This window comes from Adiantum capillus-veneris, chromosome 1, assembly GCF_014529385.1.
Source record: "Adiantum capillus-veneris isolate H3 chromosome 1, ASM1452938v2, whole genome shotgun sequence".
In the NCBI taxonomy this organism is placed as follows: domain Eukaryota; kingdom Viridiplantae; phylum Streptophyta; class Polypodiopsida; order Polypodiales; family Pteridaceae; genus Adiantum; species Adiantum capillus-veneris.
The window spans coordinates 116,427,284-116,442,940 of NC_140931.1; positions in this window are offsets into that span (position 1 = coordinate 116,427,284).

Consider the following 15,657-nt stretch of genomic DNA (forward strand, 5'->3'; position numbering starts at 1 on the left):
ATGTATAAGTGTCATCTGGCTTTTATAGACCCACATTTTGACTTTGAGTCGGAATTGGAAGTAATAAGTAATCACAAAAAAAGTGTTGTTGCTATGTAGTGTATCGCACACTGGTAAGATCTTGGCTGTATACTGTACCCTAGTGGATGGCTGCATGACTTAAGCTGATTGTAAGGTTCTGTTGAATTGGTAAGGGGGTGTGTGGGATCAACCTGAGCCAGGTACAAAAAGCCGGTAAGGTGATTCGAACCGGGTATCGACCGCATTGATTTTTTTTTGTTGGTAGGCATAATGTGACTTTGTATTATTGGACTTGACCTTGCTTTAAATTAAATAAAATCTCTCTCTCTCTCTCTCTCTCTATACACTCAGTAGCGTTTTTTAAAGCTTCTCTATTGTGTCGGGCTGCCTGCAACACGCCACTGCCTGTGCTAGGGTCGAGTTGTCTGGTGAGTGTAGCAGCGCAGTTGGGGCGACTTGATCTAGATCAAACCGGATCTTCAGCTGGGATAATCCTGGAGTATCTGGCCCGTATGGGCGCCCTCTAGTGCGATAGCTGGTCCGAGTCATTGGCTGTCACGGGAACCGAATAATAGAGATCGATAGCAAAAGATAGAGAAAGAGATCTTTGTATTGATGAATCTTTGTAGAGTTTTGATACAACAGAGGAGCAAAATATATGGGCGCACTCCGTTGTACGGAGCTCGAACCTCCCGACCACCCCCGAGCTTCAGTTCGCTTGCATGCAGCGTCTCACTCGCACTCGCACTCGCACTCGCACTCTCACTCTCACTCGCACTCGCACTCGCACTCGCACTCGCAGAAGAGAGAAAGGTGAATGATTCTTAAACGCAGCACCCGTCGTGCTTTTATCCTTCTTTTCCTCGAAAAGCCTGCAGGATTTTTGCACCAAGTATACCTGCGAGAATAATATAAGAACGTGATCGCTAAGCGATCCGTAAAAGTTAGATTTTTATCATGACACTTTGCACAGATCCTGTTTCACAAACTGATTTCTGCATCGCCTACAAAATAGCTAAAAGAACATACTCGTGCAACCAATTCAACATGATAATCAAAGTTAAAAAAACATAATTCTATACCTTCATAATCTCAATTTCCATACTCTACCGTGAAGAAACAATCCACTTCTTGGTTGATAGCAGGGAGAACTGTATGATGTTGTATGTCTGTCTGTCCCTGTGTAAACTACACTACTGCTGCTTTCTCTTTGTTTTCATCATAACTTTTACAAACGAACTCAGAACAGAGCGATCCAGGTACTCAAAACGACGGGAATAGGTCTGGTCTACAAGGCAACGCGGACAGAATTGCAAAAAACGTCTCTGTTTGGCTAAAAACGCAACTTTTAGGTCGCGACTCATAAAACCTCTATTTTTGGGTCTCCACTACTTTTACAACTTATTTTAAGCCTACCCATGCATTTTAAGCTAAAACACATAAATATAAAACATTGATATTAATAAAAATCTCAATTTTACTCTTCATAGACAGACTATTTGTTATTCATTAATCTTTATCAAATCCATCTTTAGTGTATTTTTTTTTTTTTTTTTAAAAGAATATATGTTCTCTCTTAATATCTCAACTCATTCGTATAAGATCTATTTAATAAACTATTCAACAATCTTTCAAATCGTACTAACGAAAGATATGCCCTGCTACATTCTTTTCGACTTTAAGAACTTCAAAGACTAGTTCTATTACATTCTCCCCTTATCAAAATTAACTCTGTCCTCAGAGTTGGTCTAAAGAGAGGAAAATTCTGTTTGCAAAACACTAAGATCAATCCATGATGCATCCTCTACTGGATAGTTCTGCCACTTAACCAAAACTTCCACAATGTCTCTATTTTTCAGATGTTTAAAACGCCTATCTAGTACTAAGTCTGGTTCTATAGTCAATGGTCCGTCATCTTTCAACTTAGAGTTGTCCTCTAAAACATGATGCACATTAGGAACATACTTTTTCAATAAACTCACATAGAATACATGATGCACTTTAACATGAGAAGGCAATTCCAATTTGTAACCTAATGAACCAATGCGCTTCAAAATTTTAAATGGACCAACAAATCGTGGAGACAATCTTCTATCATTTCCAAGAATCAAACGAAACTTCTCAGGAATAACCTTTAAAAAACCATATCACCAGTTTCATACTCCACAACACGATGTTTCTTGTCATAATACAGTTTATGTCTCTTTTGAGATTCTCTAATATTCCCCCTGATTTTGGCCAACTCGCTATCCATTTTCTCAAGCATCTCACGTGACAGTTCTACCTTATTCCTCGAATTAAGAAAATGAATAGGTGTAGGATAGTTATAGCCATACATTGTCTCAAACGGAGTCATCCTAATAGATGAATGATATGAACTGTTATATGCAAATTCAACCACCAAAGGCAGATATTCATTCCAATTAGATTGGTTTTCATTGACATACATTTGTAACATATCTTCTAGAATACGATTCACTCTCTCCGTTTCCCCATCTTTTTGAGGATGAAAAGCAGTAGACATGCGTAACTGGGTACCTATAGAGTCAAAAGTCGCTCTCCAGAAATGAGAAGTGAACTTAGAATCTCTGTTAGACACTATGCTCTTGGGCATGCCATGCAAACGAAATATCTCTTTCACAAACAAGCGTGCAATGGTCAAAGCAGTATCAGTTATTTTCACGGGAAAGAAGTGAGCCTGTTTTGTGAATCTATCTACTACCACAAAGATCGAGTCATATCCTCCACGAGTAGTAGGAAGTCTAATAATAAAGTCCATGGATATAGACTCCCACTTCTGTAAAGGAATGTCTAAGGGTTGAAGGTCACCAAGTATCCTCTTATGTTCAATCTTAACTTGTTGACATTGAAAGGATTCACGCACATAATTCTTAACATCCAATTTCATACGCGGAAAAAGAATGAACTTTTAATCTTTTCATGTGCCTTATTCAATCCAGGATGACCAGAAAAAGGTGAGTTATGACACTCATGCAGAATTTGACTCTTAAAAGCAGAATTTGCAGGAATACACAAGCGGTCATAATAATACAGATTTCCCTTATACAAGTGATATCTGTTCTCATACATCTCACCAATATTCTCACGCAAGAATTTCAAAATAGGCATGTAAAAAGAATCGTTTTCAACTTCGGCATGTATCTCATCAACCAAATTGGATCGCACAACAGTCAACAAATTACACATGGGTCTACGACTCAATGCATCTGCAACTTTATTTTCTTTCCCACACAAATACTTCAAGTCAAAATCATACTCAGCCAACAATTCAATCCATCTCCTTTGTCTGTTGTTTAACAATGGCTGTGTGAAAATATACTTCAAACTTTGATGATCAGTACGCAATTCAAATTTGACACCAAGCAAAAGATGACGCCAATGTTTCAATGCATGAACAACAGCAAGCAATTCTAGATCATGTGTTGCATAGTTCAATTCATGTCGTCTTAATTTCCTAGACTCATATGCAACCACTCTTCCTTCTTGTGTCAAAACACACCCTAGTTGTTCACCACTAGCATCACATGACACAACAAATGGTTTGCCCATCTCAGGAACTTTCAAAACACAATTTTCTGCTATTTTAGCCTTCAAGGTCTCAAAAGCAGTCTCAGAGGTAGAAGTCCACACAAAACCCTTGTCTTTCTTGGTCAATTCGGTCAAAGGACTTCCTATCTTAGAGAAATCTTTAATGTGTGCTCTCTCATATTGTGCTAGACCCATAAAGCTTCTCACATCCCTTAATGACTTTGGTGTTGGCCACTCCACAATAGTCTTAACTTTGTCAAGGTCAATGTGAATCCCCTCTTTAGAAATCACTCTTCCCAAATACACAATCTGATCCTTTGCAAAAGTACACTTACTTGCTTTGGCATACAATTTATGTTCACGCAAAACCTCAAATGTTTTCTTTAAGTGCAATGCATGATCTTCTTCATTCTTAGAATACACAAAAATATCATCCAAGAATACCAGAATGAAGTCATCAAGGTACGGGTGAAAAATATTATTCATTAAGCACATGAAAGTTGCTGGTGCATTAGTCAAACCAAAAGCAAGAACTGTAAATTCATAATGCCCATAACGTGTACGAAAAGCAGTCTTTGGAATGTCCTCGACCTTAATGCGGATTTGATGGTAGCCAGAACGAAGATCAACCTTTGAAAATATTGTGGCACCACTCAAATGACTAATCAATTCATCTATGTGAGGAAGAGGATATTTGTTCTTAATGGTCTTTTTGTTTAATCCCCTATAGTCGATGCATAACCTATATGTACCATCCTTTTTCTTTTGGAATAACACAGGACTACCCCAAGGAGATACACTAGGTTTAATGAAACCCTTTTTCAAAAGATCATCAAGTTGTATCTTGAGCTCTTTAAGCTCATCAATATTGAACCTGTATGGAGATCTGGAATAAGGTGTCGCTCCTGGATATAGATCTATGGCATGGTCTACCGCTCTAGGCGGAGGTATACCAGGAAGATCGTCCGGAACACATCCTTAACTTCATGTAAGAGATCCTCTATAAATTCTCGATTTGTCTCTTTATGTTTATCCCCAGATTCTTCTTTAATCTCATTAGCAAACACAAGCAACGTCTCACACAAGCAAACACAAGCAACGTCTCACACTCTTATCTAAGTCACCTTATCAATTCCATTCCCAAAACTAGATTTAGAATCTCTTTCTTTCCACAAAGAGTGTGACTTATCATCATCAAATGATTAAAGATATATATTCTTTTCTTAACAATCAATCAAAACATGATTTTCAATGATCTAATTGATACCAATGATAACGTCATGCATATCAATGTTTATGTTATAGAAATCATCTTTATGATTTCGACTCTTCAAAGAAAAAAAAAACAAATTTTCTACTAACTCTTTCGTGAAACTATTATTACCACTAGTTAAGTCCACAAGTCTTTTAACTTCTCGATTTAATTTCAAGTTTAATTTCTCAATCAATTTAGACGATAAGAAGCAATGAATACTATTCAAATCAATTAAGAAATTCAAATTTTAATCTCAACTTCTACGCATAAATTCGATCTCACAGAAGCTTTCAAAGGACGTATCAAAGACATAAAACATCACAAAGAAGGGGTAGATGACTTACCTTTATCGTACGCATCGCCAAAAGTCTCCAATTGAGCCATCTTGGTACGTATTGTCTTATCGGTCACCTTGCTCGAGCATTCGAAAGTCTCGTGGTCGTGTTCTCGATATTGAAAGTATAATCCAAATCTTTGAGTTCTTCAATCCAGGCTTCTAAATCTTCGCATATCTTTCTTATGCCATCAAACTCTTTAAGCTTAGCCTTCGTTAAGAATGATTTGGTTGTCGCTGCTCCCATATCGTCATCGTTTCTTTTGGCGGTACCCCAACGCCGCCACGATGATTATTGTTTCCAGGTGGATTAGCATGGTTTTCACCTTCATGTTGGCCATCAAGGTCTACATAGATATCAAGCTCTCGTGCTGCTTTGCCCCGCAGAGCCTCAACACGCTCCCGATTTGCAATTTTCATATCTTCTCATAGTCGCTGAATCAGGTCTTCTTGCTCCTTCATCCTCCTCTCGTATCCTTCCATGTCCAGAATCAACCGCTTGCTCTGATACCAATTGTCACGGGAACCGAATAATAGAGATCGATAGCAAAAGATAGAGAAAGAGATCTTTGTATTGATGAATCTTTGTAGAGTTTTGATACAACAGAGGAGCAAAATATATGGGCGCACTCCGTTGTACGGAGCTCGAACCTCCCGACCACCCCCGAGCTTCAGTTCGCTTGCATGCAGCGTCTCACTCGCACTCGCACTCGCACTCGCACTCTCACTCTCACTCGCACTCACACTCGCACTCGCACTCGCAGAAGAGAGAAAGGTGAATGATTCTTAAACGCAGCACCCGTCGTGCTTTTATCCTTCTTTTCCTCGAAAAGCCTGCAGGATTTTTGCACCAAGTATACCTGCGAGAATAATATAAGAACGTGATCGCTAAGCGATCCGTAAAAGTTAGATTTTTATCATGACACTTTGCACAGATCCTGTTTCACAAACTGATTTCTGCATCGCCTACAAAATAGCTAAAAGAACATACTCGTGCAACCAATTCAACATGATAATCAAAGTTAAAAAAACATAATTCTATACCTTCATAATCTCAATTTCCATACTCTACCGTGAAGAAACAATCCACTTCTTGGTTGATAGCAGGGAGAACTGTATGATGTTGTATGTCTGTCTGTCCCTGTGTAAACTACACTGCTGCTGCTTTCTGTTTGTTTTCATCATAACTTTTACAAACGAACTCAGAACAGAGCGATCCAGGTACTCAAAACGACGGGAATAGGTCTGGTCTACAAGGTAGCGCGGACAGAATTGCGAAAAACGTCTCTGTTTGGCTAAAAACGCAACTTTTAGGTCGCGACTCATAAAACCTCTATTTTTGGGTCTCCACTACTTTTACAACTTATTTTAAGCCTACCCATGCATTTTAAGCTAAAACACATAAATATAAAACATTGATATTAATAAAAATCTCAATTTTACTCTTCATAGACAGACTATCTGTTATTCATTAATCTTTATCAAATCCATCTTTAGTGTATTATTTTTTTTTAAAAAAAAAGAATATATGTTCTCTCTTAATATCTCAACTCATTCGTATAAGATCTATTTAATAAACTATTCAACAATCTTTCAAATCGTACTAACGAAAGATATGCCCTGCTACATTCTTTTCGACTTTAAGAACTTCAAAGACTAGTCCTATTACATTGGCGGATCTGCTTTGCTTCAGCAGGTATAAATGCCTCTTAAAAAAGTGAGTACTCTTACTCACTTAGCATCGTGTTGTATTCACATGTGTGCATTCTATACTATGTGGGTTAGAAGATATTTTCTACTGTGTGCTCAATCATCCTGAAAAAGAATGGGAAGGAGATTGTGGAAGCTTCCTCGTCTCCTAATCTACAGGTTAAACAAAATTTCTATAAATAATGTGAAGCTTTGCTGAGACTGTTTTGAGAAAGCTTTAAAAAAACCAGTAAATTATTTTCCGGATAGTGACCTTTTTTGTGTATGGGGTGTAAGATGAGCTGTAAAGATTGGCTTGCTTAGGGATTGATGCAAGTTATGGTTCTCTTTGACGTATGTTGTATGGGTCCGTGAAATCAGTGGAATGGGAAATAAAAAACTGGTTCTGTAGGCTATATTCTTTTATGGAGGGGATTAGTCTGACCCTATCGGTTAAGGAATAATATGACTCGAGCAGCATGATTGAGGATAGGACTTCATTATGTTTGTTTGGAAATGCAAAAGTTAGCTGGGATTATTCAATTGTTTAATGTATGTATAGCTGGTCTTTGCATAGAGCGAAAAATTCACAAATATTTAAAAATAAGCTAAAAACAGTGAGCATGTAATGTCGGAGACCTATGTCTGTTGTAATACTAAGGAGGTCGGTGTACACTATGCACATGTGCTGACCTCAGACTGATTCAACTCATAGTACTGGTACCGAATTTTTGGAATTGTCTAAATAGACTTTGAATAAACGGGATACTGTTTTCAGATTTGTTGACCTTATTGGATACTGACCTTTCTTGTGTATGGGGTGTAAGATGAGCTATAAGATTGGTTTTCTTAGGGATTGATGCAAGTTATGGTTCTCTTTGACTTATGTTGTAAAGATCCATGAAATATGTGGAATGGAAATATAAAAACTAGTTCAGTAAGCTATATTTTTTTTGGAGGGGATTAGTCCGACCCTATCAGGCTAAGGAAGAATATGACTTGAGCATGTCTAATGGCATGATTGAGGATCCAACTGCATTATGTTCGTTTGGAAATGGTAAAGTTAGCTGGCATTATTCAATTGTTTGATGTATGTATAGCTGGTCTTTGCATAGATCCAAAAATTCACAAATAATTAATTAAAAAAAAGCTTAAAAATAGTGAGCATGTAATGTCGGAGACCTATGTCTGCGGTAATACTAAGGGGGTCGGAGTACACTATGTACATGTGCTGACCTCATACTGGTTCAACTCATATTACTGGTACTGAATTTTTGGAATTGTCTAAAGAGACTTTTTGAATAAACGGAAGACTGTTTTCAAATTTGCTGACCATATTGGATGATACTCTGGAGGTATTATATGTGTTTTTTACTCGCTCATCTTTTCCATATTACAGCACAAGATGGAAGATGAGTGTATGTTCCCTTTGCTAATCACTAATTCAGTCTATTTACAGATTTCTGTTGGCTGAGAGTGTTTGACCTTTGGTTTAAAAAAATAATAATAATAAGCATAAAAGTATACTTATAAATTAAAACACAAAACAGTGTGCTGAAAGCTCTGTTACCTTGGTAAGTTGGAATACCGATGTGATGTAGTGCTCTAGGTAAGGTTACGAATCCTGGACTGATCTGGTTGATCTTACTGAATCGACAAAAGGTTACTCTGAATTTACTGATTATTACTAGTTTCGCTTACCCGATTGTAGGAGTAGATAATGTTTTTTCAACTTAACTTGACCATTTTTTAAAGATAGACTGATCTTTTTTACCACTTGCCTATTGGACTGAATCGGCTAAAAAGGTTATTTTGTATATATGCTTGAGTACTGGCTTCTGGTATGGTGCCCTATATGCTGACTGCACATACCGTACTGAGGTTGAATAATATCAAGTTTCTAATTGACTCGTTTTCTCATCTTCATCATATGCTAGGAAGAATAGAGGTAGGTTCTGACTAACCTATCACTAGTTCAATGTGGTGACATAGTTTTGATGGTGGCTGAGGTTAGGTCGAACCTTGGCGACTCAATTCTTTAGTCTCACCTTCTTATGTTGGCTTCTTTTTCTTATTCAGAATATATAGGCACTTGTCCTTACCTACCATCTTGCTAGTTGGTGTGATCTCGATACTATAGGGTAAATCATATAGTGACCTTGAGTAGATCCTGGCTGGTTAATCTGAGGTTGTTAAATTACAGACATTTTATTTTACTGATGTAACTAAAATGATACTCTAAATTTACAGATTACTTCGGAGTTATTGCCGTAATTTATGATATTTGATAGGAATGAATGCATTATATGGTATATGGTTCCCTCTATCTGGGCATGACCGGAATTTTTTTCGGACCGAGTCTAAATTGGCTCACTGTGACTAAGTAGTCCAATATATTGTAGTATACTTTTTTTAGCTGGCATATGGCAGCAGTAGGAGTGACATAACATAATAGTAAGGATTTTTGCGACATGGTGACATGGATAACAACTGGGATGCCTAGCATCACCTGCGTACAGTCACGTGCTAATGAATTGTTTTCTTGTGGCTATGGGTGCAGGTGAGGGATACCTTCCTTCATTAAAATGTCCAGTTCTTAACAAATGGTGGATCTCTTAGTGTGACGCAAATTTTCCCAGACTTTGGGTTTATGGATTCTTGAGCTGTATCTTGTTATCTTCATTACCTTGTACAAAATTTATTTTCAACTGCAAATAAATTTTTGTGCAAAGCCACTTTAATTTTCTAGAATTGTTAGTCTGGGAACAGTTAGTGTTTGTTTGCGTATATATATATAGATTTAAAACTGCTACACACACAATAAATGCAAAAAGGGAGATTGACTTGACAGTTGGTCTCTCTCAGACTATGACTCTAGAAACTTTCGCCTATGATAGTATAATGGTTATACTCTTATAGGCTGGGGTGCTATCACACAGTCTCTGTGGTTTTTTTTAACCTGACTGGTGATAAGGTTGCTAGCACTACCATATACCACTTTATATTCATTTTTCACACTTTACTTTAGATACTATCATTTACATTATCTATTACTTCTGTTTACCAGGTCGTGGGAAAGCTCACTGCTAGAATGAAAGTCTGCTGTGACCCAGCAAAAAGAGCTATGATTTCAGAGAAACTTCGTCTACCTAAAGAAATACAAAATACCTTCCCTTATATCTCTCATAGGGCTGTAAGATTCAAAAAGATGTAACTCTTTGTATTAGATCTTTAGGTCTATACCCCTCTTCCTAGACTATGGAATTCTAACTAATGATATTTTTGCAGATTGTTTCCCTTTCTCAAGGACTTGCTCTTCCTATGGAACCTCTTTCCGTTGCCTCTCTTCTTGTCCTAAAATGTATACAAGATAGAGAAGCTTCTACCCTAATTATGATGCTTCGAAGGAGTCTAGTCTATCTCTTGTCCAGCTGATTTCATTTGACCTATGGGTTAAAGTACTAGCTCTCCTTGTAAAAAATAAATCTGATGGTATCAACCTTTTGATGGAATTTACTTCAAATCTAGCCGGACTTTCCAAAGCACATATTCAAGACTTAGCGTCTTTTTCTTCCAAAGGTTCTGAACTGTCCAATATTCTTAGAAAATTTTGTGGCCTTAGTCCGATCTTTGTTACTGCTCCCTCTATGCTTTTTGTCCCTCCACCGAATAGCCTCTTTTGTAGAGATGCAACCGCCTTAGAAGCAATTAAGGAATTCTAGAAAGACCTTTTTTCACTTAGTGAAGCTTCGCTTTTGGACATGGTACCAAAAGTCTCTAGGGCCTTTCCTTTTTTACCGTCACGACAAGTTGAGGTAGAATCCTTGGGAGTTGAGCAGAGGCTGTGGATGTTTCCAAATAAAGGATTTCTTGCACCCATATCCATGGAAACCTGGGTCTTTCTTGCCAACTTGGCCCCTGCTACTATTGAGGAATGCAAACTTAAAGTTTTGAAAGGAATCAAGCTCTTGGACAAAGGGGATCTGATTAAAGCTCCTTTCAATATGTGTTTCCTTGATGATAAAAAATGTAGTTCGAATACTGGGTTATATGCAAGAACTAAAGGAGTGATGACCTTTAGTAAAAGCAATGCTGATTACTACACCGAGACAGTGTGGAATGTGTTCAGGCCTTACCTTAAGTATGCTTGCAGATTCTTAGACCCAAAAGCTTCTTGCGAGTCAAGCATAATTTGGTTTCACCATGCTATTTGGTATGCCCTCAACAATCTGCCTAGTATCTTTCTTGATAAAGCAGAAGAATTTCACCTTTCCCTCTTTTGCTCATGGCTCGGTGGACAAGCGAAGGATCTGGTCTTAGCCCAAATTGCCTTTATTCAGTATAGATCAATTATGCGTGACACACTTGAAGAGCTTAGATCTGATGGATGTAAAACTCTGCTAACCACTTATGGCGGCTTTAAAGGTATCAAAAGTATAGTTGGCCAACTTAAACCAAATATTGAAGAGGATGAATCTCAAGTTTCCAAACGTCCTAATACTCTTGTCTCTCCGGCGGCGTCTTACACCTCTTTCTTAACTCCCTCCTTGAGTGAATCTGTGTTTGGGAAAGGGAGAGGTGGAAGTTATGTGAGAGGTAGGGGAAGAAACCTACCAGTCAGAAACCTTTTTGATATGTAAAATGCAGGATCGAAGGATTGCTTGCGGAAGATGTTACCTACCTCCAAAGGATGAAGTGTGTAATAGGATTTTCTCACATTGCTTGTTTACAAGCAAAATTTTGGATTTCTTTACTCCCCAAGCTGTCTTTTCAGAATGTTTTGGACATATTTTTGGGTCGAATTTATTACTAAATGATGTGATGATTGGTTGGAAATACTCGCCGCCTATTAAGAATCTATTTTATTCCAATGAATTTCTCCATAATAATGAGATACCTATCTGCTCTTGTCATCTATTTCAAAAATTCTGTAAAAACTTCACTGATTTTGGCTTACACGTTTGTACATCTAACTTGGAAATCATTTCGGATCCTCAAGTAAGGAGTCTCTTGAGTAATGGCTTGAATCATATTCCTCCTTTTCCACTAAATCCTCAATGTGCCTTATCAGCACTACTTGAATGCCTGGCCGACTTGGCCTTAAAACTCCAACTGGAGGAGGAAGTTCACTTCCAACTTACATCAACACTCAAAAGAATTTTTTGGAAAAAGATCAGTCTTTTGCGACAAGTATGGCTAAGCACTGATACTACTTGGCTTACGCCAAAAATAAAGACCTCTATCTATGATATTAAAAAGAAATGGCTCATTATTGGCCTAGATAAAGCATCAAACATTGCATCCTTTATATGTAAAAAATTGGCATTTGAGGCTGCCAGTTCAAGACTTAATAGTAATGACTTTCTTAAACTTGATTATTCTCCATTTTGCGTAGCTACAACATTAAACAATGAATTATGAGGACTCGGTTATAGTCCTGAATCTCTAAAAATTCTTGTACTCTTCCCAACATATAAGAATCATAGGCATAAATTCAGATGGATTTCTGACGCTTCAAAAAGCCTCTTCTCTTGTGTTACGAATGATATCACCCACTGCTTAAACTTTGTCCTACTAGAAATCGAAAATATATGTGCCATCAAACACAGAGATATAAAGAGATTTAGAAATGTAGATTATTGCCCTTTTTGGGTCATAAAAAACGCAGCTGATGTGTTTATCAACCTTCCAAAAAGAATTTACTCTATCTTCACGGCAGACATAAATCAATGCTATGAAAATATCCCTTTAGATGGGGCATTTGGGCTTTTTTATACCTTATCGTGTCTTATAAAGATTGCATGGAGCTTTTAAGAGATACCCCAACTTCGACAGCTTGTAACTCTCTCGTTTGTTGTCGGAATCAAGAATATGGATACTCTACGGAGGTCTACATGACACGAGATTCATCTTTATGGTCTTGGTTTTTAGCAATTTTAATCATGGTTTGGGTTAGGACTGTTTCCCACCCGACTCTAGATGTGTTTGACATGGGTGTTTTCCGCAGCTTTATGGTGTTTCCTTCCGATGGTGTGGTGTGTGCAAGGCTATAGGTTTCTCATTTTCCTTCTTGTTTGCATGCTAACATTGTTTTGGTGGCCCCATGGAGGAGAAAGTGCTCTTATGCTCCAATTCCTGTGAAATATGTCTATTCTTGTAGGCAGTGAATGTAAAAGGGATGTGGGTCCTTATGGACAACCGCCTATGTATGTGCAAATTGTGGACAACACTTGAGGTGGTCCTATAATTGGATTGTAGCCTTTGGAGGGTTGTGAGGTTCTGTGAAGCCAAGCATTGGGGGTCGGGCTACCTAGTATGAGGTGGATTAGGTACTGGAGCGATCCATCGACATCCCTTGAGTTTTCGACGTCACATGTAAGTGTCTTTGTGGCAATCAAACATGGCAGATGAGTTCTCACAGTTTCATAGATTGCCTAGTGAAAATGCACACACGTTTATTGAAAAGTTCGAAGTCAATTGCTTGCTGCACAATATACTAGACCAAGCTATATTGTCGCGGCTGCTACAATATAGTTTACAGGATGAGGCAAAATTTTGGTTACACAATTTTGAGGAGTTGATGCAGGCACAAAATCCAGGGGTGGTTTTGGAGTACAATTGTGTGAAGCAAGCTTTTTTGGCACAATACCGATCCATCGAAGTACCTGAGAAAGTTTGGCATGAGATTTTGGGGAACACTCAGCGGGCTAATCAAAGTGTTGATGATTTTGTCATGCAGTTCACCCGTTTATGGGATAAATGGGCCCAAGCTTTGGGAAACGAGATCCCTCCATCCATGTTAAAGAAGGAACATTTTGTGGAAAACCTAAAAGAAAGTCTGAAGTTCGAGGTTGAGCTGAAAAGACCCGTCACCTTCGAGGAGATAGTTGCCATTTCTAGAGAGAAAGAATGGCAAGCTCAAAGGCTTAATGAATATGGGAAAGTGGTCCCTCAACAAAATAATGGTACCCAAAAGGAGGAGAGTCAGGTAGAAGCTGCAAGCCAACCTATTCAAAGGGCAGCTAATACCAAATAGTTACAATGAAATATCCAAGACATGATGACCATGATGCAGGAATTACGACTTAGTGTTCTTGGTGGTGGAGGTGGTCGTGGTCGTGGTCGTGGTAGAGGAATGGGAAATGAAGCATTCACAAACCATTAAAGTAATACATATAAAGACTTTTGTGAGGCTCAAATTTGAGGCGCTTTTGGACTAGGAAAGAGCAAGTATTGATACATAGGCAATGGAGGTCACCCCAACTTACCTTTTGCACTTGTTGGTTTGTCACTACTGTAAACATGCCTATTGCTTCTTCTTCTTCTTCTTCTCTCTCTCTCTCTCTCTCTCTCTCTCTCTCTCTCTCTCTCTGCAAATGAAAAAAACATCATTTTCTCATGTTCATGTCAAATTATTATCACTTGTTGGAAGTTATTTTGTAGTTCTAAAAACACTAGAGTTATTCCTATATAAGGAGAAGACAAGCATCACATGCCCTAGAGGTACTTGTAAAATCAACCAATATGATACAAAGAAACCTATTTACAAAATACAAATCTTCAAGGTGGTTGTAGTGCTCGATTTGAGCTTGTGCTAATTGAAACCTCTAGCACGACCAATATGCATCAGAATGATTGTGTTCACTTCACACATACAAGGAAATGTCTTGGTAACATGACTCTACTTGTGGTCCTCTAGAAGACAGAGCTAGCATTTAGGTCAAATCTTTCACCCGTAATTGAGGAGACCAAGAACCATCCAAATGAGGGTATTTTTCATACATATTGATGGTAGGGTATCTTGTTTGCAAGGCTAGAAGAATAGCATGCACCAAGATATAGCAGCTCATGATTGGAGATAAGCTTTTAGGCATTTTAGGGATACTCGTTTCCATAGTCATTAAGGTCGGGGGCAACCCCTCTCATCTATCCATCTATTGGTATTTCCTCACCACAATCCATCGCTCCACCGTTAGATGTTTGATAGATCAACAGGTTGATAGCATATGATTTTCTTATCATACACAATCTAGTACATAACACATATAGATGTATAGATGGACAAGTATTGAAGAAGTCTTATGTCCTATGGAATGTTGGAGATGAGTCTAGAAGAATGCTTATAGCTCCCAAATACTTGTAAGAAAGTTGATTTTTTTGGTCCAAGAATTTCATAGAATAAAACTTGTGTGTGTGCTCAAGGAGATCATAACATTTGATTTTTTTGTTATATAGAAACCATACTTTTGATAAACCATCACTCTCGCCAAAAGAGAACAATTTCTCTTTAACACTATATAACGCTCAAAGATACCCATGATATACGAGCATAATTTTTTTTGAAATATGCTACCTTTATTGAATTTGAGTTATGGCACGCAGAATGAAAGATGGGCACATAAAGGCTAAGAGTACAAAGAGTGTTTGTAAGGAGACAAGCATAAGGGTCATGTAGTAGCTTTGCTAAAGGAGACTTGTAGAATGATATATTGACACAATTTATAGATAAAGTGCTCTATTTTTCTATGTTTTTCCATCTCCTAAATTGAATTTTTGAGAAAATTATTGAAAACTGCAGCGAATTACACCAAGCCAATAGAAAAAAGTAAGTATATTCAATAACCTTCATGATAAGCTCATCCAATACAAGTCTTTTTAGCTTTCCAATTAGAAAAACAATATCTAAAATAGAGAATTTGAGGTAGATACTTTACTATTTTTGCATTCATTGAGCAGCCAATTCATCCGCGTGCGCACAGACGGTCTGCCGGCTCAAGATGTCTCCTAGGGGAAATGGGTCGATTCTCTA